The sequence below is a fragment of the Aotus nancymaae genome, unplaced genomic scaffold (genome assembly GCF_030222135.1).
Source record: "Aotus nancymaae isolate 86718 unplaced genomic scaffold, 86718_ANA_hifiasm-v0.15.2.pri h1tg000058l, whole genome shotgun sequence".
In the NCBI taxonomy this organism is placed as follows: Eukaryota; Metazoa; Chordata; class Mammalia; order Primates; family Aotidae; genus Aotus; species Aotus nancymaae.
Window position 1 is genome coordinate 19,932,124 of NW_026988472.1, and position 24,785 is coordinate 19,956,908.

The window sequence follows — 24,785 nt, forward strand, 5'->3', positions numbered from 1 at the left end:
TGATTGCAACAGGGTGGGAAAAGGCTGTGAAAAATCAGTTTGCTATGAGAGTTCCTAAGAGTGGTGCCATATACCCTGAGGATATTGAGGGCTTGAAGCTGTGTCCAAAAGGGAAATCTTCCCCTCTGGACTTCAAATACTTGGAGAAAGTTAAAGTCTTTGTCTTCAGGTGTCTTCTCTTCGGCTGAAGTGTTGTTCCCCATCCTCTTCAGTCTTTCCTCCTTAGACTTGGTTCTTAGCCTCTTCAATATGTTGGTTGCCTCGGATGTAAATGTTCCTTCTAAAGCATGAGACCCAGCCTGGCTCAAAATCCCAGATGTGGTTGGATCAGGGCAGGAAGCAGTGACCATATGGACCATATCCTCCCGAAATGAGACCCCTTGCTCCTATTAATGCATCCACAGTTGTTTCACAGAGAACTTAGAGCTAGATCACACTACAGCAGCAATTTCACCTGAAATGTGTCATATCTAATTTTTATGCAACTGACTTTCTAAGTTGAATGCCAACATTTTACATATATTTCTAGGAATCTTTGCATGAACAATTCTCTTTTTCTCCTTCCAGATCCTTTCCCCGCTCTTTGCTGTGTTCTGTGTCTTGGGAGGCTGACCTCTGTAGGTGGCATCACTGGTCCTGTGGCTCCCCATTTGCTGTAGTTAATGAGTGGCACCCACAGGAGTTTAGAGTGAGGGAGGAGTGTGAGGTTGGGTATTTAACCCACCCCCAAATCGCTCTCATCCAGGTCACAATATTGACAGTGGCTGCATTTCTCTACCTATATCCACAGATCATGTCTGGTGGAATCTCTTCCATGGCTGTTGTGCTGAATTGTGGCAAAACCATTTTTGTTCCCTTTGCCGTTTCAGGCCTAGAAGTGGTAATAGCTTTCTGCTATTGCTAGCCTCTGGATGCTTCACCATTCCTTGTTAGTTTCCTTAACACTGCCTCCACCTCTGTAAATAACTCCTTAATTAAACTCTCCTAAGTGAAACTTTCCAAGTGTGTGATCTGTTCAGGATGGGTTCCTGACTAAACTGGAGTGATGAGCTGAAGTCAAAAATATTAATTTGTATTTAATATTTTAATTAAAATATATTTTAATTTATATTTAATATTTTTGACTTCAGCTCATCACTCCAGTCCAGTGAAATCTTTTTGAGGCTTAGTTTTTTTATCCATCATAATAGCTTTTATTTCCAGGTTTCTCTTACCTGGAAACTTGGTGAACAAGCCTTCTTTCCTTTCCAAAGCCAGTCAAGTCCTACACTGCCCTAATGCCTACGGGGGATCTGGTTGGAAAGCTCATGCTTTGCCTAAGCAGGGACCACAACCATTCCCTGGACAAATCAGATGCATTTCCTCTCCCACTCAGGTTTCCATGGAGAAGCAGGATATAGAATTGTTCACCTGGTGGGAGGAGAGGAAGTAGACAGACATATTGAGAGAAACAAGTTGAGGAGAATAGTTGGGTCACATTTAAGATAGAGCATCGTCAAGTGAAGAGAGTGAACTCCTGTTGCCTGGGGGAGGGGAGATGGTTTATTTGATAATCTAGACTCTGTGACTGTGTTAGATTCTCCCATTTCTGCAATAGTACAGTCAGCGTGAGATCTGGCCATATGGCATTCTCTCTTACTGGAGACTCCAAGTAAACTGCCATTATATAAGATAACCTGAATGAGTTACACTCCAAAGGGATAATAAGGCGCATTCTATGTCTTCATCTACACCTCTGAAAGAAAAGAATGTTGCTTAGGGCAGAGCAAGAGATAGAGTTTTGTGTGCCACCAGAGACCTCCCTGAAGAGTGACACCAATGTAGATCAATATTTGTGGAAGACATTGTTAGTGCTAAGTGATATCCATATTCTCCTCTTCTTTCTGGCCACATGGCTAAACCTCATTTCCCAGCCCCCGTGTACTGTGTGCTCCCATGTGACTGAATTCTTGCCAGTGGAATGTGGGTGGAGATGATGTACACCATTTCTAGTCCTGGCTTGCAGAAATCTCCCACACAAGATTTTCCTCACTACCCTTTCTTTGGAAGCCTTGGCGGTCATAAATTAAAGATGGCAGCATCATAATATGGAAGGACCCATGCATCTGAATGACTGTGTGGGGACAAAATTTCTCTTGCTGATCATATTTTGCTATGATGTGAACAAGCAAACTTGATTGTCTAAGCCATTGAAATTTTGGGGTGGGTTGTTAAAGCAGTTAGTAAACCCTGACTAATAAACGAATGGGTACCAGAAGTGGGGTTCAAACCCCATAGACATACAATTAATTCAATCAACTTCAATTTAGCAAATTATATTACCAGTCAGTTCACTTTTGTATGTATTTTCCGTAAGAATAAGATTTGAGATTTTGTAAAATGTTCTGCATAAATCAGGTATAATTATGTGCATTGCTTTTCCCTGATCCACCGGATGACTTACTCTGATGTATCACTGAAAAAGATACAGAGTAAGTTTGGCCTGACTTGAGTCCTTCATTCGTTTATTTGTTCTTTCCTTCCTCCCTCTGACCCTCCCCTATTTTGTCTTTCTTTTGCCAGAAGTTAAAAGACTACCACTTTAACAGTCAAACTAATTTTTTTTCTGGGAAACATCCTCAACTTCATGGTTCTATAATTCCTCAAAATCTACATTTCTCCTTTTTTTGAAAAGCAAGACATTTGTTCTTTTTCAGTAGATTTAGCTTCCATGAATGTATAAAAAATATGTACTTCTGCCACTTCACAGAAAATGCCAGAACCTTATAACAGTTCAACTCCATTTACTCCCTCCTATCATAATAAATTCCATTTACTAAAGCTATGTGCCAGTATTCTAAACACTGCATACATATTAACTCATTTAATCCTCACTGCAACCCTGTGGGGCTGATAATTTATTACCCCCATTGTACAGCTGAGAAAACTGATGCTCATAGAGGTGACATAATTTCCCCAGGGGTTTTCCAGTTTATAAGCGGCAGAGCTGGGATTCCAATCCCAGAAGTCTTCCCTCAGAGGCCCCGTGCCCAAACACCAAGCTCTACAGCATCAGCTGCTGAGGTCTAGGCTGCGTTTTGTTTGTTTTGATTGTGTTTTGGCTCCTTTCCCAAATGTATCATCTCTGCTGTACCCTCCCCGGCAGTGTCCTGGTGAATGCAGAAGGGGTACCACGGCCCAGCAGGATTTAATTAACAGACTGGACAAGGAAATCCAGACCTCTGGGGAGTTTAAGCCAAATCTACTACTCTCAACAGGGAGGATGAAGACATCCTTGGCCGTCCTGCCACTGCTCAGCCCCAACGTCAGTGGAGTCCATCAAAGCCATGTTCTTGGACACCCACTCCGTTACTACCTGGTGACTTCCCTTGGAGAACTTGGGGGGCAAAGGAGAAGGAACATGCCTGCAATGTAATTAACACTATAACAACTTGTTTCCCCCTTGGAGAATTACACCATTAGCTGCTTCAATTGTGCATGAAATATAAATTACATTACTTGGAGGCATCATGTCGGAGCAGACGCAATGCTAAGTGACGAGGCTCTCCACGGTACATCCCACTCCCTAGCCAGCCAGTCAGAAGGAACACGGGCCCTGAAGCCTAAAGCCAGACGATCTGCCCATGGTCTCCTTGGCTGTTGCAGCCTCGGAGGGCCCAACATGGAGACTCTTTCCTGGGCAGTGGAGACTCTTTCCTAGGCATTCCAGGAAGACAAGTCAAGGGAGCATCATCTCTAGCACTTTTTGCTGTCTGCGTATATGAGAGAGAGAGAGAGTGTGTGTGTGTGTGTGCAGGCACACACATTTTGGAAAGCTGGAGGAGTCAGTCCAGAGCATTAAATATCTGTCAGGGAATGGGTGTAGTGACTCACACCTGTAATCCTACCACTTTCGGAGGCTGAAGCAAGAGGACTCCTTGAACCCAGGAATTTGAGACCAGCCTGGGCAACACAGTGAGACTTTGTCTCTACTAAGTCTCTACTGAAAAAAAAAAGGTAGCCAAGCATAGCGGCACACATCTGTAGTCCCAGATACTCAGGAGGCTGAAGGAGAGGATCCCTTGAAACCAGAAGTTGGGAGGTCACAGCATTCCCATCTGGGTGACAGAGTGAGACTCTATCTCAAACAAATACACAAACAAATAAATATTTGTCAGGCTGAGTGAGAAGTGAGTGGAAAAGATCCACTTGAGAAGGGAGGGAGGTAATCCTATATCAGGCAGATCCAAACTGGTCTCCAGTATGCATTTTTTCCTTCCATTCATTCATTTGGCTTGCCGGAAATGCTCTGATCCCCTACCTGGGCTAGGCCTACACAACTCCCTACTTGCTTACCACACCAGCTTTCTGGACACTCACCTAAGCCAGCTTGAGACACTCATTCTGTATATAACTGGGATGGGTTCAGAAGGTGCCAAGAGATATTCTGCAGGCTTTTGGCCAGTCCTCCTACTTTGAGGACAGTAAAAGAACTTTCCAAATCCTGGTGTCATGAGAAGGTGTTCTTGCTTTTTCAGGAGAAGCACAGGCTTCATTTGTATCTGCCTCTATATTGAGAGGAGTAAGTGACACTGGGTACAATTAACAGTGACCACCATTGTGCCTTTTATCAAGTCACCACACCTCCAACCCAGGGGCCCCATTCTGCCCCTCTTCCTGGTCCTGGAATACTGGGTCCAGCCTGGTTCCATGGAGAGAATGGGAAGGGCTGTCCCTGGATGCTGTTAACAGCTGCTGGGGAGGCTGAGAGCCAGCCCCTCTCACCAGAACCCCTGTTAGGGCAGGAAGTTTGGAAACCCATCCTGAAGCTGCAGGGGAAATTTGGGAAAATATCGTGCAATTACCCTAATGACAGCTGTACAAATCACACAACCACCCCTCAAATCCCCTGCCGCCAAGTAGAGCCAACAACTGGAAGAGCCAAAACCCACATATGGATTCAGGGAGACCTCTGGAAGCTGTCCCTGTGGAAGGCCCGGGTGGGGGTAAAGAGGGAGGGCAGTGAGAGCTGCAGAAGATCCAGGGGCTCAAGCTCTGCTGGAAGGGAGGGAACCACTTCAAGGCATCCCCCTCCTGCACAAACCCATTCAGGCCAGACCCACCCTACAGAAGTCTCACTGTCTGCCCTCTCAGTGACCGGCTTCTCACCTCACACTCCCTCCCAGCCTAGACTGGCTCAGAAGACTCTTTGAACAGGGCACATGGGATAGGGTGACAGCTGTCAGCTGTTAGTGCCCTGGCTTGGGAAACCTCCTCCCTTCTGTAGATCCAAATATTTTCTTGGACTTCAGTCAAGACCCAGATCGAGCCTGTCTTCCCCCTTTTCTCACAGAGCCATCCTAAGTTCCCTCCCACAGGCTGGTCAGAGCCACTAAAAGCACTCAGTTGTGCTATGCAGTCCGCCTCTTAGTCCCGATTCCCATAGAACCATCTGCTGTGAGAAATCACAAAACTGCCAGATGGGGGACAGGGAGGTGCTTCTGTTCCAATTATCTCTCTCTGGTTGTATCATAGTTCAAGGCACACAGTAGGTGTTAAATCACAGATCTATGGTACAGTGAGAAAGGATTGTTCCACTAGTCCAATGGCATAGGTTGGGATTCTAGGTAGGTATTAGCATCTTCACTTTACAGATCCTGAAACTGAGACTTGAGAGGCACAGAGGTAGCTGACAGGTACTTGGTGTGTGTTGGGCACTTATGCCAGGTTGTGAATTAGGCACTGGGGATACAGATGTAAGTCATCATCCCTGCCTCTTCATGGCAGGGTTGGGGGAGGTTACTGTTGAAAGACAGGGTGGGAGACTCAGCTTCCTTGCTTTGGTAGATTGCAGAGTTGCAGAGAAGCCTATCCCTGGGGCTCAGTTCTTGGGGAGTTCTGAACAATTTACTGAAAAAGAAAGACAAAAGAGGGAAGACCTTGGCTCTGAACTCTTGGCTGGTAGGGCAGTCCCTTGCCTATAGATTGAATGAGAACTGGCAAGACATTAGAGGCTGTGTGGTCTAGTGAGGAATCTGAAAAGATGAACGATTTTCTCAAGGACAGGGAGACTTCTAATATAATTCATAACAACAATAGCTACCTTTTTTTTTTTTCAAAAGGGTTACCCTGTGGCAGACTTGATGCTGAATTCTTTACCCATATTATCTCTGTAACGGAAAAGGTACTGGTGGTAACTGGGGCTCCTGTTGCCAGACTTCCCTGGGTTCAGATCCCGACTCTCTCACCTCCCAGCTCTGTGACCTTGGGCAAGTCACTGCAGCTCCTTGTACCTCCAGCTCTGTCTGTAGAAAGGGGTTGTGAACAGGGTTCTTACCTCACTAGGTTGTTGTGGAGATTGAATGAATTAACATATGCAAAGAACTTAGAACACTAGTTCTCTAAGTGTGGTCTGTGGACCAGCATCGTCTGGGAGCTCCTTAAAAATGTAGGATCTCAGGCCCGCCCCAGACCTGCTGAATCTGCATCTGCATGCCTACAAGATCTCCAGGGGGTTCATGTGCAAGTTGGGAGCACTGGCTCATAATAGTGCTTGAACTAAGTGCTCTATAACTGTTGGCTGTGATTAGTGTTATTATTTATTATCCCATCTAATCCTGAAGCACACCCACTGGGCAGGAAACCATGATTCGGAGTAGGTAACAACTCTGCCTCAGTTCCCAAAGCCAGGAGGAGGTAGGATTCCAGAGAGTCGGCAATCAGCCTGGTGTGCCTGTGACTGAGGGGCTTTCAGAACTAAATCGAGAACAGCCAGGGGAAATCCAGTGTGGTTTGTTACCCTCAGTGCTGATCACTCCACGGTTCTGGGCCCTTCGAGACTAAAGGGTGCAGCATCATTACAGCACACACTTTAAAATTGTGATTACATACACATGACATAAAATTCACCACCTTAAAGTACAAATTCAGTGGCATTAAGTATATTTCACAATGTTTGGCAAACTACCCAGTTCTGGAACTTTTTAATACCCTAATGGAAAGCCCATACCCATTAGCAGTCATTCCTTATTCCCTCTTTCTCCCAGCCCTTGGCAACAACGAATCTACTTTTTGTCTATATAGATTTGCCTATTTTGGACACTTCACGTTAATGAAATCATACAATATGTGGCTTTTTGTCTTTCACTTAGCATAATGTTTTGGAGATTCATCCATGTTGTAGCATGTGTCAGCATTTCATTCCTTTTTATGGCTGAATAATATTCCATTTATGTATAAACTATATTTTGTTGATCCATTCATCCATTGATGGACACCTGGGTTGTTTCCACCTTTTGGGTCTCGTGAATAATGGTGCTATGAACATCCACATACAAGTTTCTGTTTGCATCCCTGATTTTAACTCTTTGAGGACATGTACATAGGAGTGGAATTACAGGATCATATGATAATTCCACATTGAACTTGTTGACAATCAACACATGTTTTTAAGCCCCTCATGTGTATGCACTGAAGAGTCCTTTAAGATCTAGCAAGAAACAACACCTAGACTCTGCCCTTGAGGGCCCCCAGTCCAGGGGTGAGTTGGAGGGCCTGCCTGTTGAGGCCCAGGGTCCCCCACAGTGTCATCCTGTCTCTGTATCCTCCTTCAGGGAACTGGAGGAGCATTTGCTTTGGGATGAGCCAACCCCAGAGATTTCTGTTGCTCCCTGACATTTAAGAAAATCAGTTTAAAAAAAAAAAAAAACTAGCAGAGAGTACCGAAGTGTGTTGTGGCCCTTGAGTGAGTTAAGGGATGAGGGAGGGAAGCTGGTGAGGGGAAAGGAGAGAGAATCAATTTCTGGATCCATCCTTGGGAAAGCAGGAGTCACTTCAAAGCAAAAAGATGAAAATATCCCTCTGCTTTCAGGAGGAACCCCTCAGCTGAGCCACCCCTTGCCCTGAGCATGCTGGGTTTGGTCACGTTGAAGGGCTAGGCGTGGGCGGACACACAGTAAAGCGTTTGATACCTGGGTGGTCACTGCTCAGGGGCCTCCTGTGTATTCCGGGCTAATTAATGGTCTTTGGTGATTCCCTGGGGATTCTTTCACAGTGACCTGTGGCCCCCTGAGGCATGACGCCAGGTGAAAGCTGTTGTGGAGAAGTGGGAGGGTCGGCCGGAAACACCCTCCCCGACCCCAGGGCTGCAGCAGGGAGTTGAGCTGGCTCCCTCACCTTGACCTGGAGGGATGAGAAGTTGGCTTTGCTGATTCTCTGGGTTAGAAGCCAAGATTGAGCTGGGGGATGGGGGGGAGCAGAGGGAGGAAGGAGGAGGAGGAGGAGGATGAGAGAGCTTTTCCTCGAGGAAATAATGACCAGAAGGGCTAAAGTCAGGATGAGGGGTGGTGGGCCGGCAGGCAGAAGCTGCCCTGAGGTTGCTGCATCATGGATGAGGGGAGAGTGGAGGGTGAGAGGTCAGCGAAGGCCAGCCTCAAAGCTGCCTTGAAGAATGTTTCCACTTCCTAACCTAGCTGCACTGGCTGGTTTTCTGTCTCTCTACTGTAAATACTCCAGCCTTCACCTCCACCGTGCACTGAACCCCAAAGTGGGGCCCTTATCTGCCCGCCCCTCCCACCAACCTGTCCCTGTTGCCATGGAAACTATCTCTGGGGTAAGGTGATCTCTCTCTACTTGCAACCTCCCTGCATTCAGCACCAATCAATCAAACCCCCCAACCCCATCTCTAAGGGGGAGGTCCTAGGGGAGAGTAAGGAAGGAGAGAAATTTAACACAGGAAAAAGAACAACAGTAATGAAAAATGAACAAAGAGAGGGGGTGATGTAATTACGGCTGTTGATCAATTCCTTTTGTCCCTCCAGCAACCACACCCTTCCTGTGCTTCACTCCTGGAGGAGGAAGGGACTCTTGGGGGAGATTTTCCAGAGATCCCCGCTGGACCCAGGGCAGTATTCTGGCCACAAGGCCTTCTGAGGATTTGCCTTTCAACTGTCCATGCCCCTGCTCTGAAGGAAGGTCACAGGAATGACAAATCAGCCTGGTCATGGGTAATTAGAGATGGACTAGAGCTTACGTGCCAGAGTGAGCAAGGTCATAACTGGGCTGACTACTGAGGATTTATTTCCTGTGGCATATTGTATTTTGCGCAAATGGCTGAAACAATAGTTTCTGCCCTATATGTTCTTCTGGAAAATGGTCTCACTCCCGTGAAAAGATGGATTCTGTGTCCCCTCCCTTTGGACCTGGGCAGGACTTATGGCTGCGTCTATGAACAGAGTATAGCAGAAGTGATGTTATGTGATTCCAAGGCTAGGTCAGAAAAGGCAATGCAACTTCTGCCTAGATCTCTCTCAGGATGTGATCCCTGGAGTCCAGTTGCCATGCTGTGAGGAAGCCCAGATGATACAGAGATGCATGGAGAGATTCCTGACAACACCCCACACCAAGTCCCAGTTAACAGGCAGCATCCACAGCCAGATATGAAAATGATGATGCTTTTGAGATGACTCTAGCATCAGCCACCATCTGCCTGAAACCACATTATCGCCTATGGTTCTGGGATTGGCTGGGCTCAGATAGGGAGAATCGCCTAGCCATTAGGTTTGGTGTTTCTGGTTTCACAGCAATAGAAAATTAGGATGAAGTTGGACATTGGGAATTAGAAGTTTGGATTCTATGGCAAGATTTGCCACAACATACCCACTTTAGCCTCACAACTTATCTGCCTCTAAAAACACAGAGGTTTAGTGGTTTCTCATGACCTGTTTGATGGTTGGTTTTACATTGGGTACACATAGTCATAATCAGTCACTACTCTGTAAAATGCTGTGAGAAATCTAGGTGAAAATTATGATCCAGATGACAACTTTTTTCTTCAAAAGAAATGGACGTCACATTTCTTCTGGGCATCTGTTTGTGGTTTGCTCATAGATTACCTGTAGATCGTCTATTCCCGTTAATTACAAAACCTGTATGTTTTTCCAACACCTCCTTCTATTTGTAAAGTATTGCCCAGTTTTCCATCTGAACTGGGCACTGCCTCCTCTGCAAGTCGCTGTCACGTTGTTTTCTGTTCACAGTCAAACTTCTCTGAAGTTGTATATATCAGTGGTTCTCAAACTTTAACACTCATCAGAATCACCTGTAGGCCTTGTTAAAAACAGATTCCTGGATTCCAGCCTCAGGTTTTCTAATTCAGTAGGTCTGAGGTGAGGCTGGAGAATGTGTGTTTCTAACAAGCTTCCATATGATACTGATAGATACTGCTGGTTCACAGATCCAGCTTTTGGTAGTATGGGAATACACTGTTACCTCAATTTCTTCTATTTCCTTTTCAACCTATTACAGTGTGGTTTTCTCCTCTACCATGGTTCCTGTGAAGGTGGCAAATGCTTTTGTAATAGTCAAAACTAATGATTTCTGCTCATTCCTGACTCTCCTTTGACATCTGTGCATCAGCAAATGCCATTGACCACTTTATTTTTCTTGCAGCTTCCTCCTTTGCCTCTTGCTTACACACCTCTTTTAGTCTGGACCTGTCTTATGGCTCTTTCTCCATCTCTTTCCCTCACTCATCTCTCAAGGGTTGATATTCTGTAGTGTTCTCTTTTTGATCTTTTTTTCTGACTCTATCCTTTCTTTCTGATTCTTATTGTCATCTACCACCTCCATATCAATGTCTTGTGAATTTATAGCTCCTGTTGTAGCTTCTCTCCTGATGTCCAGGCCCATATTTTTGCCAGCTGGGTATGCTGTAGGCATTTCACATATCCAAGACCATCTTCCTCACTTCTTTGGCAAATGCTTATCCCCTTGGACATACAAGCTAGTTACCTCTCCCTCAGAGCCAAGAGTCATCAAGTCCTAGATACAAATGTCTCTCTGATGCCCTCTCCTCCTTCCCCTCACCTTTGTTAGAGTCCCCAGTATGCCTGGACCATTGCCATGGCTGCCTAAGTGCTCTCCTTGCCACCAGCCTCTTTTCTTGTTATTCCATTTTAATACCACTATCAGTTAGATTTCTGACATAGAGATCAGATCACTTAACTCCTTCATTAAAACATTTTAGTGACGTTCTGTAACAGTAGCAGAGGCTCTTGTTGCCTCACCCTCCAGTCTTTTTGCCATTTGTGTGGACATCAGCTCCCAGTGTGCCTTCACTCTTGGAAGCCAGTGTTTCTCTGTTGAGGGACTGCCCTCAGGCTGCCAGAGCCATGTCACCTGCATTGTGGGGGACTGTGCGCAGCCCAAAGTGCCTAGGGGTAGCTCTGAACCAGTCATTGCTGGGTGAGAGGCTGTAAGTCCTCCCATTCCCTTCTCCATTCTGGACAACTCCGAGGTGTGACTTGTAGTGTCTCCAGAGTTCCCTTACAGGATTGAGCAGAAGTTGCCCTCCATGGGACTTTGCTTAGTACAGTCCATTGGCTTGGCTTTTGCCCTTCCCTACTTTATTCCTGGCATTTCCAGGTAATGCTTCCTAATAAATCCTTTTCACAAGAACCCTTTTCTGCTTCTGGGGACCTTGACCTAAGACAAGTACTTATAGGATAAAGTGAAACCTCCTTAACCTGGAAGATAAGGCCTTTTGGAATCTGATCCTAACAATGTTTCTGGATTTATTTTTCAAGAGTCTCATCTGACAGTACAGCCATATCAAAAAAACTTGAGTTCCCAGAAAATGCTATATGCTTTCAGACTCCTGCATCTCTGATTATATGTTTTCCTTTGGAGAATGTCCATCCAGTTTACCCTTGAAGGCCCAGCACACACTTCCTGAAATCTTTCTTCTGGTGCCACCACTCCTGTTCCTTTTGTCTTTGTATTTGTATATTTCCCTGATACAATACTTAATGAGTTAATGCATCAAAATCTGTTTTCCACAGTCAAATGTGAACTCCTTAGGGCTATGACCATGTTTCATTAATGTTTGTATTCTCAATACCCTGCAGAATACTTGATCCTTAATGGGTGTTTGTCATGGGTTGAATTGTGTCCTCTCAGAGAAGGTGTGCTGAAGTCCCAACTCCCAGTGCCTCAGAATGGGACTTTATTTGGAAATAGGGTCTTTGCAGATGTTATCGTGTTCAGAGGAGGTCATTAGGGTGGGACCTTATCCAATATGACTAGTGTCCTTACAAGAAGGGGAAATTTGGACACAGAGGCATGCACACAGGGAGAACACTATGTGAACATGAAGGCAGAGATCAGGGTGATGCTACTATGAACCAAGAAACACCAGCGATTGCCAATGACCACCAGAAGCTGAGCGAGAGGCAGGGAACAGATTCTCCTCACAGCTTTCAGAAGAAACCAACCTTAGCAATAACTTGATCTCAGACTTCCAGTCTCCAGAACCATAAGACAAAACAATCCAGTTATTGTAAGCCACCTGTGTGTGCTACTTTGCTACAGCAGTCCTGGGAATCTAATACAGTGCTCAATAAATGTTGGTTGAGTGAATGAATTTGATGTGACACTTATTTAGCATTTTCTACTTTCCAAACCCTGCTCTAAGTCCTATACAAATATTAACTCTTTTAATTCTCTTAGTAGGAAATACTGCTACGAGGAAGGTATTGTTATTATCTCCTTTTACAGAGGAGGAAATGGAGACACAGAGAAGTTAAGTAATTTGCCCAAAGTTGCACAGTGAGTGATACAGTCAGAATTTGAAAGGTACTCTGACTCCAGATCCTAAGAGCTTTCCTACTATGCTATGCTGAATTAAGATAATCCTTGTAACAACTCTTACACCTGAGGTTCTCAGGACAGCAAGGCGGAAACTGAGATGGAGAGAGTGAACGGCTGAGGTTTGCATGTGTGGTAAATGGAAGAGATGGAAATCGACCCCTTTTTTCCTGATTCCTAATCTACTTCCCTCTCTACAAACCAGAGGAGATGGGCCTTGAGAGCATCTCATAATAAATACTCACATTTGAGAGTCATTGCCACCAGTCTGGGTACCAGCCAGTAAAAATGGGGCGGGTAGCTGTTGTCAGGGAGACCTGGCTCCTCGCAGGGGAGGATGCTTTGTCGCTGGTTATGGGCTAACAGTGGTCGTGTAAATTTTCATTCTCCGTGAGTGTAACTTCCATGACTGATGGTCATAGGTAGAATTGCTTGGGCTTTAGATTTGTGGACCTGTTGCCCATAAACCACATTTTCATATAGAATACATGTCTGAAGAGAAGTGGGCATGTTTTAATCTCATGAGTTACGGTGCTGCCTCCCTCTAAAACCTCTGAGCCAGCCTCCAATGAGTGAAGAGGTTGCTGTGGCGAGGGAAATACCCATCCACCCACCCAACGCCTCACAGCCTCCCTTCCCTGCTCCCTCCTCAGAGGCCAGCATTTATTTACTCGGTAGGAAGGGAGAATGTTTTAATTGGTTTTTAAGGGCCCTTGCCACAAGAGTGGCAAGAATAGAAGAGATGTGCAATCTTGGCCTCTTCAGTCATGATTCCCAATAGGTATTGGCCGCCGAGTGGCTTAGCAATAGATGTGCAAAAGATGATGGTGGTGGTGGTGGCGTTGATGATGATGATGTGTGTGTGTGTCTGTGCCTCTCCACAATCAAGTGGGCTCTGCATACCAGGTCTTTTTAATGCTGTTGGCTAAGTGTGAGAACAGAAGGTGTGCTTGCTTAAAAGCTTCCAGAAGAATGGTGCTTGCTATACACGGACAGAAACTGCTGGCCAATAAAGTGCACAGATTACAAACAAGCCTTGTGCCAGAAGGGGGTGCTGTGGAACACAGACTGGTGATTTGAGGCAGGGTGCAAGCACAAATCTAGGCAGGCGTTGATTTGAGAGGGGTGGCTGGTAGGTCAAGAATTGGGGACTGGGTGAGAACCGGAGTGGTTCCGTGGGTGTTTGGATGAGGACCCAGACGCCAGGAGATATGTATGATACAAGAGGGGAGCACAGAAGTCAGGTCTAGACAAGGACAGGAGCTCAAGAAACAGGGGGCAGAAAACTGGGGGGCCGAAGTGCAGCTTTGTCTATGGGGGGAGGCAAGGGAAGCACTGAGCCAGGCAGAAAGACCCCCGAGGACTTCACCCTTACTGGAAGGATTTTTGTCATTATTGTTAGGGAAAATTTGGTGGTGGTATTATCCCTGCAGCCCACAATGCCTTGATTCTAAAGCCACACCATTCTTCACCTGGCTCCCAGAACATTGTCTCTCTTGGTTTTGCTCATCCCTTTGGCCATGCCTTCCCAGCCTCCTTGGCTCGTTTGCTTCTCACCTCCTCCACCTTTCATCTTTGCAGTGTCCCAGGACTCTGGGACATCTCAGACTCAGCCAAGTTCCCGTCATCTCCTTGCTCAAGCCCGTTCCTCCTGGTCTTTGGAGTCTCAGTTTTGGCAGCTCCATTCTTTCAGTTGCTCAGATCCCAAACCTTACATTTATCCTTCAGTTCTTCCTCTTGCCCATTCTTGCAGTAAATCCCATTGGCAATACTTGAAAACATAGATGCAGAACCTGGCCACTTTCCACCCTCTCTGGTCCCGCCCCACCCTCTCAAGCCTGGATTGCTGAGGTAGCCTCCTGAGTGACTGCCCTGTTTGTTCTTAACATGGCAGCTAAACTGCTTCCTTAATTTTTTTTTTTTTTTTCAGAGACAGGGATCTTTCTTATGTTGCCCAGGCTGGTCTTGAACCTTGGCCTCAAGTGATCTCCTGCCTCAGCCTCTAGAGAAGCTGCAGATACACACAGAAGCCACCATGCCAGGCTTAAAATGCTTCTTGTAGAACATGAGTCAGACTATGTCCCTCCACAGCTCACTACCTTCCAACAGTTCCCAGCTTATCCCAAGGAAAGCCAATCATCACAGTGGCGCACATGGCCCTACACAAGCTCCCCCATTGCCGCTGTGACTTCATTTCCTACCACCCTCCCCATTGCCCCTCTGTCTTAGTCACAATGGCTTCCTTGCCCTTCCCCCAACAGGGTAGGCACACATCTATCTTAGGGCCTTTGCCCTGGCTCTTTCCTCCCTTGCCTTCTTCAGGGCCTGATCCCAAAGTCACCTTCTAGTGACACCTTTTTAGACCTATTAAAGGCTACAACCCTATCACTCTCTTCAACCCTGCCTAGCAACCTTCCCTGATTTGTTGCTATTCATATCACTTTACAATCTTGCTATGTATTTTACTCCCCCACTAGAATGTAGGCTCCTTGAAAGCAAGAAACTGGAACATTTGGTTCACAACTGAATTTCTAATACCTAGAAGAAGACCTGGAACAGTGATGTGCCTGATAACAATTTGTTGAGTATATAAAATTAATTTTCTTGGGTCTTAATCTATGTTGTTAGTGACCAGTGCATTCTTCTCTCCCTTCCTTTCCCCTCCCTCCCTCCCTCCCTCTCTCCCTTCCTTTCTTCCTTCCTTCCTTCCTCACTCCATCCCTCCCTTTCTCCTTCCTTCCTCTCTTCCTCCTCCTTCATCCTGTCTTCCTTTCCTCACGTCTCTTCGCTCCCTCTTCTCCCTTTCTTTCTTAACTAAATAATGCTTACTCTACCTTCAGTTTCTGTAGTGCCTTGTAGTTTGTAACACTCTTTCACATAAGCTCATCCAATATTGGCAATAACTATGGGAGGTCAACTGAGCAAGGCTTCCATCCTGCTATGATTTAGGGGTCAGCCTGAGGCAAAGGAAAATGAAGCAGATGTTCTAGATGGCCTACAGTTGATTCTCTGCTCAGATGCAGGGATGCTTAACTCCAGTTGTGCTTCATGGTTTTCAGTCCCCTAACAGCCTTTTACCTCCAGTGACTGCATCTCCCTGCTTCTTTGCCCTGTACATGCACAGTTGAGCACAAGTGCAGCTCAGATGTACAGGGGGAGTTAATGTCCTTAGGTCAACCCTGAAGCATGGGAGATGAGAGTTGGTAGATGTCGTAGATTGAATGTTTGTGTCCTTCTGAAATTCATATGTCAAAGCCTTAACCTCCAGTGTGATAGTATTTGGAGGTGTGGTCTTTGGGAGATGATCAGATTTAGATGAGGTTATGGGAATGGGGCCCCCATGATGGTATTAGTATCCCTATAAGAAGAGGAAGGAATGACACAGAGTTCTCTCTCTTTCTGCCATGTGAAAACACAGCAAGATGGTGGGTGTCTGCAACCCAGGAAGAGAGCTCTGACCAACAACCGAATCTGTGGCACCTTGACCTTGGACTTCTAGCCCCCAGAACTGTGAGAAATAAACATCTATTGTTCAACGCCCCCAGTTCTTTGGTATTTGTTATGGCAGCCTGATGGACTAATACAGTAGGTAAATACCCAACCTCCCTGTCCTCAGACAGGATAATTCTTAGGCATGTTGGATGGGGTTTCTGGAAGGTTCCCTGGAGGGATTGAGCCCCAGCTGCCCACAGGGGTAATATCCTGATTAACACCTCTTTTGCTGGCTTCCATCACTTCCCTTCCTCATTTCCCTGATCCCTTGCTGTGCTTCCTGGGATCACTTCCCAATAAAACCACCTGCATCTAAGTCCTTTCTGAGGCACCTAACCTGATGCAGAAGGGGACACCAGGGTTTTCTGATGATACTGAGAGGCCCTTCTGTGACCCTGGACAAGGGCTGCCAGACGCACAAATAAATACGGGACTCCCATTTACATATGAATTTTAGATAAACAACAGATACATTTTTAGTGTAAGTTCTGTACAATATTGGAGGCATATTTATACTAAAAAATCACTGTTTATCTGAAATCCAAATTTACCTGGGCATCCTGTATTTTCTCTGGCAACCTGAATTATGTCTGGAAAGAAAGGTGAACAAATTAGCAACCTGGAAATGATTACAAAGGCCTGGATTTTGTGTCATTCTGGGCTGGATAAGGCAGATTTGTGAATCTTTTCACCTTTATCATACCTTATCTGGAAATGGTTTGTATCCCATCATCCTCTTCAGCACCCTATACAGCTAACCAACTGTGTGAGGACAGTCAGGGAGAAACACGACTCAAAAAGTTTAAGGAAATGACCACAACCCAGGGGTCTGTTCCCTGAGGTGAAAACTCTTGTGACCTTCAAGGCTGTGGCCATACAACATTTCCCAGGTGGCCATAGAAGGAGTAGCAGTACAGAGCGCCAACAGCAGAAAATGGAAAGTGTTAATCACATTCCTTTCTTTGGCTGCCATCAGCATGACAACAGTGAAATTGTGCTTCAGGGGCAGGGGCGCCCAGCCGACCCACAACTGGTTACTTCCCCACAGGGCCTGGATCCCAAGACTGCGTAAGTACTGGATACTAACTCTAGGTCTCACCCTGCTCTAAGCACATCATAGAGATTAGCACATTTAATACAGCAACAACTCAAGGAGAGAGGTAGAACCTCACTTTACAGGTGAGGAAACTGAAGCACATTAAGTCACTCAGCTCTGAGATGAGAGATCCGGCATCCAGACCCAGGCAGTGTGACATGGGTGATGTCACTTCTAGTCACTGTGACACACTCCTCAGAACTGTTCCTGGGACCATGAAATAGTGCATATGAAGGACTCAGCTCAACGTCACTGCCCAGGTGGAGTCTGACGGTGTCCATTCTTGATATCGTCATTATTTTAATATTACCCTTATTCTCATCTTCTCTTATGCCCTAAAAATGACAGTTAGCACAAGAGTGATGCTGACTGTAGAGAGGCCAGGTTGGTCTGTTTTCCTGAGGACCCCCGGGCAGCCCAGATAAACTCTTCAATCCCTTGATTCCCTTCACCAAGACTGCAGTCACCTCCTGCCTCCGTCTTGCAGGCCATGAGTTTATCACACAGCCATAAATAGTTGCTGGGTCCCCTGGAAAACAAGCCTGCAAAAGAAGCCTGTGAAGCACAAGCTCCAGGTAGGAGTAAACCAAACAGCAACCTGCACCCTGGTTAGACAAAAAAGCCCCTCTGCATTTGATGTCTTATCAATGCTGACATCGGGTAATGGGGTGGTTTTGGTTTTGGTTTCTTTTAACAGTAGCTTGGCTGTTTTGATAAAAGCTGAATTCAGATGCTAGGCCAGGCAGTTAAAGTAGAATCCACCCACTATTCCCCGACCTTTTACAACTAGCCATACAGAAGTCCTGACTTTGGGCTCCAGACCTCCCTGTGTTCAGGGTACACCCATCTGGCCTCTGCCTTGCCCTTGTCTTAAGTCCTAGAGTGTTGCTAACAGGGGGAAGATAAGGACACCGTCAGGGTGGCCCCCTCTGTGTGCTGTCAACGTCCCACCCTGTTCCCTCAGCCTGTTCAGGCTGACTCCTAACTGCCAGTGTGTGTGTTTCTTTGCCTGATGGCTTTCTAGAAACTGTGAATCGCCACTCCGCCTGTGCACACGAAGGAATTACATGACTATTGCAAGCTCGTGTTTAAATCGCCCAGCTCCATGAATGAGATAACATGGAGGTGTGCATTCTTCGCCAGTGCTACTTGAAGTGTGGTCCCTAGACCAGTGACAAGCTGTGAAATGTTTATTGCTTGTACATTTCAAGGTACGTACACAAATGGAAAGTTGGTGTTTAGGAACATTTATAGCAATTTGACATTGCTGTGACATTTTAATTGTATTTTTATAAAACTATCCATTTATAATGGATTGATAACAACAGCAGACAACCTGGTTCTTTCCCCAGACAGCTTGAGAAGCACTGTTCTCGCTGGTTCCTAGTTTCCCTAGTGGGATTAAACTCCAGTTGCCCCACGGTGCCAGCTGGCTTGATAATGCACCTTTGACTCGCTCCCTTTTGTTCCCTGTCTCACTTTCCTACTCTGGTATCAGTGTTTCTTGCATTTCTCAGATAAACTATTTGCATTCATTTCTTTGTTTTGGGATCGGCTTCTGGGGCAACCCAAACTCAGTCACCCTTTCTTGTATAAGGCTGCCCACGCTGCCATCTGCTGCCTGGGGCATGTCACTGGTGGCTCCTTCATTTTTTTCCCCAAGGAATTAGGTAGCCCATTAAGGATGATAAAGTTATCTGCCCACCTCTGCATTTCTTCCTGCATCCATGGCTTAAGGTCATGAAGTCACTACCTTCAGCGTTCTTTGCTTTTTCAGAATAGCATACTGGCTGGAGCTGACCAAAGATACACTTTCAGACAGTTGGCAGCCAACAATTGTCAATATTCTGCTTAATGTTGAACATTCCCCACTGCATCTCTAAGATGGGTTCTTACAGGGCAATGTGGCTTCAAGATAAAGGTCTGAAGCATGCCCCAGGCAGCAGACGGTAGCATGGGTAGCCTTATACAAGAAATGGTGTCTGACTTTGGGTTGCCCCAGAAGCCAAAGCTGAAACAAAATTTATAGGCTAGAAAGGCCAGTTAGAAAATCCTGTTCTTTTTCGGAAGCCACTTTTTCATGCATGTGGAATGCTTTTGTTCAGATACAAAGCACCCAGGCTCAGTCTGCTACGCCCTGAATCTTTTTCCTGTGGCTCAGGGCCCCCCTTGACTTGAGCGCTATTATCCCTCTGCCTGTTAGACCACGCTCTCTATCTCTGGGCTTGCTCCTTAGTTGTTTACGGATTTCTCAATCTGCCTGCTCAGGCTGAAAGAGACCCTTCCGCCCGTAAAAACCCTGTGGTTCTAAATCATTTCTCTCTCTCTTTCACTCAAATCAGTCCCCTGGACTCCCAGAGCCTGGAATTAAAACCATCTTGAAATCCAAATTTTTACTTCTCCATCTAGCAACATAATTTTACCTTTGGCTTTTTTGGGGTATTTATGCCGACACTTTAGACATCCCTGTTGGCCACCAGTTCTCAGGGCTTGCCCTACTCTAGTGGTCTGGAGTAGAACGATTCTCTTGAAACTTTTTACATATTTTGCAAATAATGTCTGTCCTCCAGGCTCGGCCAGGCTGGGGTCAGCAGGCCACTTGCACAAACATGCACATTGGCTCTTAGGAACGTGTTCAGTTCTGGGGTAGGGGTTTGCTGGCATTAATGTACATCCATTTAGAAATCCCTCAGTGAGAATATGGGTGAGTCTAGCACCATGTCAGGGACTGTGGCCAAGGAATGTAGCTGTTTCAGTCTGGCTAGGGGAAAAATGAACTATGATCAATAAGAGCTACTGAGAGGCAGGATAGGAGGAGGGGTGGAGGTCAGACTCTGGAGCTGGTTGCCCAAGTTCGAATTCTGGCTCTGCGTGACTTTGACAAGTAATTTAACTTCTCTGGGCTTCACTTTCTTCAACTATAAAAGGGTGATAATAGGAGCCCCTATCTTAAGGGATTGTCTTGAGGATTTCACGAGTTAATCTAAATGAAGTGTTTATTGCCTCAAAATGTTAGCTGCACTATTATTATTAATACTATGAGTGTGTTCTATCACAAAACAGTCGTAGTATTATTACGACTGTGATAGAAGTAATAGAGAGAAAATAGGAGTTAAGGTGGACTTTGGTAATCAGAGAAGGCTTCCTGGAGGAGGAGACTTGACTTAGGCATGGAAAGATGGGTAGGATTCTATGAATTGTGATCAGAGGTCACACTAACAGACTATTTTCCAAAGATGGCAGCCAATGATATCTCCTAAGCCACAGACCTTTCTGCAATGTGACCTTGACCCTCCTCCCATTGAGAGGTGGGGTCTGTGTCCCTTCTTGAATATGAAGTGGGGGGGGACTTATGACTGCTTCAGTCAACAGAATCCAAGGGAAATGATGCTGGGTGATTTCTGAGACTGGGCCATAAAAGGCCATGCAGCTTCCCCCTTATTTGCTATATCACTTTTATAGGAGGCCTATGAGCTCTGAGCTGCTATGTAAGAAGCCTAACTATTCTGAGGCTACCATGTTGTGAGGAAGCCCAAGCGATGTGGACTTCCTTCTGTAGGTATCTGCCTGGCAGTCTTTGAGTCCTCCTAACCAAGGAACCAGACATGGGAATAGGAACCCTCAGGTGATTCCAGATTCCACTCCCCAGCTGCAAGTCACCCTTAGGCTTGAGGCTTCCCAAATGAGGCTTCTAACATCCTAGAGCAGAAACAAACCATCTTTGCCATGCCCTGTCTGAATTTCTGACCCACAGAATCTCTGAGCATAATAAAATGATTGTTGTTTTAAGCCATTAAGTTTTGAAGGTGATTAGTTACCCATCAATACTGCTTATTATGTGCAGTGAAAAGGCAGCTCTAATGGCAGAGTTGGCATGAGTAAAGTCACTGAAGAGAGCACAGTGAGAAGTCTGAGGGTAAGGACAGCAAGGAAAGGGGACAGTGGGGCCCATGTCCTGTTCCTTCCCACCCCTACCCAACACCATCTCATCATCTACAGTAGGTAAATATAATGAAAGGTGATTAATGATAGTTCATGAAAACATCTGTGCAAATTCTAAAACATCAACTCTGGTTCAATTCATTCTCTGACAGGGTGAAAGTTGCAAAGAATATTGCAATAAATAACATGAAATGTGTATTGATATGGTTTGGTTGTGTCCCCACTGAAATCTCAACTTGAATTGTATCTCCCAGAATTCCCACGTGTTGTGGGAGGGACCCAAGAGGACATAATTGAATCATGGGGACTGGTCTTTCCCATGCTACTCTTGTGATAGTGACTAAGTCTCATGAGATCTGATGGAACTATCAGGGGTTTATGCTTTTGCTTCTACCTCATTTTCTCTTGCCACTGCCATGTAAGAAGAGCCTTTCACCTCCTGCCATGATTCTGAGGCCTCCCCAGCCATGTCGAACTGTAAGTCCAATTAAACCTTTTTGTTGTTGTTGTTCCCAGTTTCGGATATGCCTTTATTAGTAGCATGAAAATGGACTAATATAGTGAATTGGTACCGGTAGAGTGGGGCGTTGCTGAAAAAATAACCAAAAATGTGGGAGTGACTTTGGAACTGGATAACTAGCAGAGATTGGAACAGTTTGGAGGGCTCAGAAGAAGACAGGAAAATGTTTGGAACGTCCTAGAGACTTGTTGAATGGCTTTGACAAAAATTCTGATAGTGATATGAACAATAAGGTCCAGACTGAGGTAGTCTCAGATGGAGATGAGGAACTTGGGAATGTGAGCAAAGGTGACTCTTGTTATGTTTTTAGCAAAGATGCTGGCCGCATTTTGCCCTTGCCCTAGAGATTTGTGGAACTTTGAACTTGAGATAACTTAGGGTATCTGGCAGAAGAAATTTCTAAGCAAAGCATTCCAAAGGTGACTTGGGTGCTGTTAAAACCATTCTGTTTTAAAAGGGAAACAGAGCATAAAAGTTCAAAAAACTTGCAGCCTGACGATGCAATAGAAAAGAAAAATCCATTTTTTTGAGGAGAAATTCAAGTTTGTTACAGACATTTGCAGAAGTAGCGAGTAGCCTAAGACCATGACATCCCCAAGACCATAGGAAAAATGTCTCCAGGCCATGTCAGAGACCTTCACAGCAGCCCCTCCTATCGCAGGCCCAGAGGCTCAGGAGGAACAAGTGATTTTATGAGCCAGGTCCAGGGTCCCCATGCTGTGTGAGCCAGGTCCAGGGTCCTCATGCTGTGTGCCAGCTGCTCCAGCCATTGCTGTAAGGGGTCAATGTAGAGCTCAGGCTGTGGCTCCAGAGGATGGAAGCCCTAAACCTTGCAGCTTCCATGGGGTGTTGGGCCTGTGGCTGCACAGAAGTCAAGAATTGAGGTTTGGGAACCTCTGCCTAGATTTCAGAAGATATATGGAAATGCCTGGATGCCCACACAAAAGTTTGCTGCGGGGGTGGGGGGCCCTCATGGAGAACCTCTGCTAGGGCAGTGCAGAAGGGAAATGTGGGGTTGTGGGGTCAGAGCCCCCACACAGAGTCCCTACTGGGGCACTGCCTAGTGGAGCTGTAAGAAGAGGGCCACCATCCTCCAGACTCCAGAATGGTAGCTCCATCGACAGCTTGCATTGTGTACCTAGAAAAACCACAGACACTCAACGCCAACCTGTGAAAGCAGCCAGGAGAGAGGCTGTACCCTGCAAAGTCATGGGAGTGGGAGGGGAGAGCTGTCCAAGACCATGGGAACCCACCTCTTGCATCAGCATGACTTGAATGGGAGACCTGGAGTCAAAGCAGGTCATTTTGGAGCTTTAAAATTTGACTGCACCACTGGATTTTGGACTTGCATGGACCCTGTCACCCCTTTGTTTTGGCCAATTTCTCCCATTTGGAATGGCTGTATTTACCCAATACCTGTAACCGCACTGTATCTAGGAAGTAACTAACTTGCTTTTGATTTTACAGGCTCATAGGCAGAAGGGACTTGCCTTGTCTCAGATGAGACTTGGGACTGTGGAGTTTTGGGTTAATGCTTAAATGAGTTAAGACTTTGGAGGACTGTTGGGAAGGTATGATTGGTTTTGAAATGTGAGGACATGAGATTTGGAGGGGCCAGGGGTGGAATGATATGATTTGGCTGTATCCCCACTGAAATCTCAACTTGAATTGTAGCTATCAGAATTCCCATGTGTTGTGGGAGGGACCCAGGGGGAGGTGATTGAATCACAGAGGCTGGTCTTTCCCCTGCTATTCTTGTGATAGTGACTAAGTTTCACAAAATATGATGGGTTTTATCAGGGGTTTCCGCGTTTGCTTCTATTCTCTTGTCGCCACCATGTAAGAAGAGCTTTTCACCTCCCGCCATGATTCTGAGGCCTCACCAGCCATTTGGGACTGTAAGTCCAATTAAACCTTTTTTTTGTTCCTGGTTTTGGGTATGCCTTTATTAGCAGCATGAAAACAAACTACTACATGTATGAAATGAACTGAAAGACCTTGAGGACTGACACTTAAGGGAACCCACCTCTCTCAGCGAGTGAAGTGTTTGTCTTGGGTCACAGTGTAGAAGTCTGTCTTCTTGGGTTCAAAGTCTGCCCCTGTCACTAATACCTGTGTAACTGTGGACAGATTACTTAACCTCTCCGTGCCATTTTGTCACACTGTATATTGGGGATGGGTAGAGATATTGGGGATCCGAGCTGCAAGCCAGGGCTGTGGAATAGCATCCTTAAGATTCTTAGAAGACAGTTTTATGGCAGTCCCCCTGATCTGACTGTACTCTGAGGCCATGTTTTACTGGCAGCCTGAAGGTCATTTAGTACTTTGATAGTCTTTTGCCAGGAAAGATTGGGGATTAAAAAAGTTTTATATTTAAGCCCATCAAGTCCTGGCTTCTTTACATTTTGTCTAAAGTCTACACAAAAACTGAATAGTTCTTTCCTTAGTTCTTCTTTACTCTCCTGTACTTTATTGCTATTCATCTGTTGTTTAAATTGCTAGTGACTGGTGGTAGAGATTTTAGATAGAGTGGTGAAATGGTTTGGCTGTGTCTCCACCTAAATCTCATCTTGATTTGTGGCTCCCATAATCCCCATGTGTTGTGGGAGAAACCTGGTGGGAGATAATTGAATCATGGGGGCAATTTTCCCCATACTGTTCTTGTGGTAGTGAATAAGTCTCATGAGATCTGATGGTTTTATAAGGAGTTTCCCTTTTTGCTTGGCTTTCATTTTCTCTCTTGTCTGCTACCATGTAAGACGTACCTTTTGCCTTCCACCATGATTGTGAGGCTTCCCCAGCCACATGGAACTGTGGGTCCATTAAACCTCTTTTTCTTTATAAATTACTCGGTCTCACCTATGCCTTTATCAGCAGTGTGAAAACGGACTAATACAAGTGGAAAGGAGAATGGAATCACAGCAAAAGGGGTAACCATGCTGAGTTAGGACCTATTAAATCAGTAGGTATGAAATTGTGGTACACAGGTCATCGGCTTCAGCATCATGTTTGGTACTTGTTAAAAATCCAAGTTCCCAGGCCTCTGGTCAGACCCACTGAGTCAGAAGGGGCTATGAAGGAGGAATCTGCATTTTAGGGACATGCATAAGT

The 24,785-nt window shown here is 45.7% G+C and overlaps 1 long non-coding RNA gene across 1 annotated transcript in view; it reads left to right on the top strand.

Moving 5' to 3' along the window:
- The first annotated feature begins 18,271 nt into the window (after positions 1-18,271).
- The window catches only part of LOC135269953 (uncharacterized), a 41,528-nt gene continuing 35,014 nt past the window's right edge, over positions 18,272-24,785 (top strand). Inside the window, exon 1 of the long non-coding RNA XR_010338192.1 lies at positions 18,272-18,423. This is a non-coding gene — a long non-coding RNA (uncharacterized LOC135269953). The remainder of the gene's footprint in view (positions 18,424-24,785) is intronic.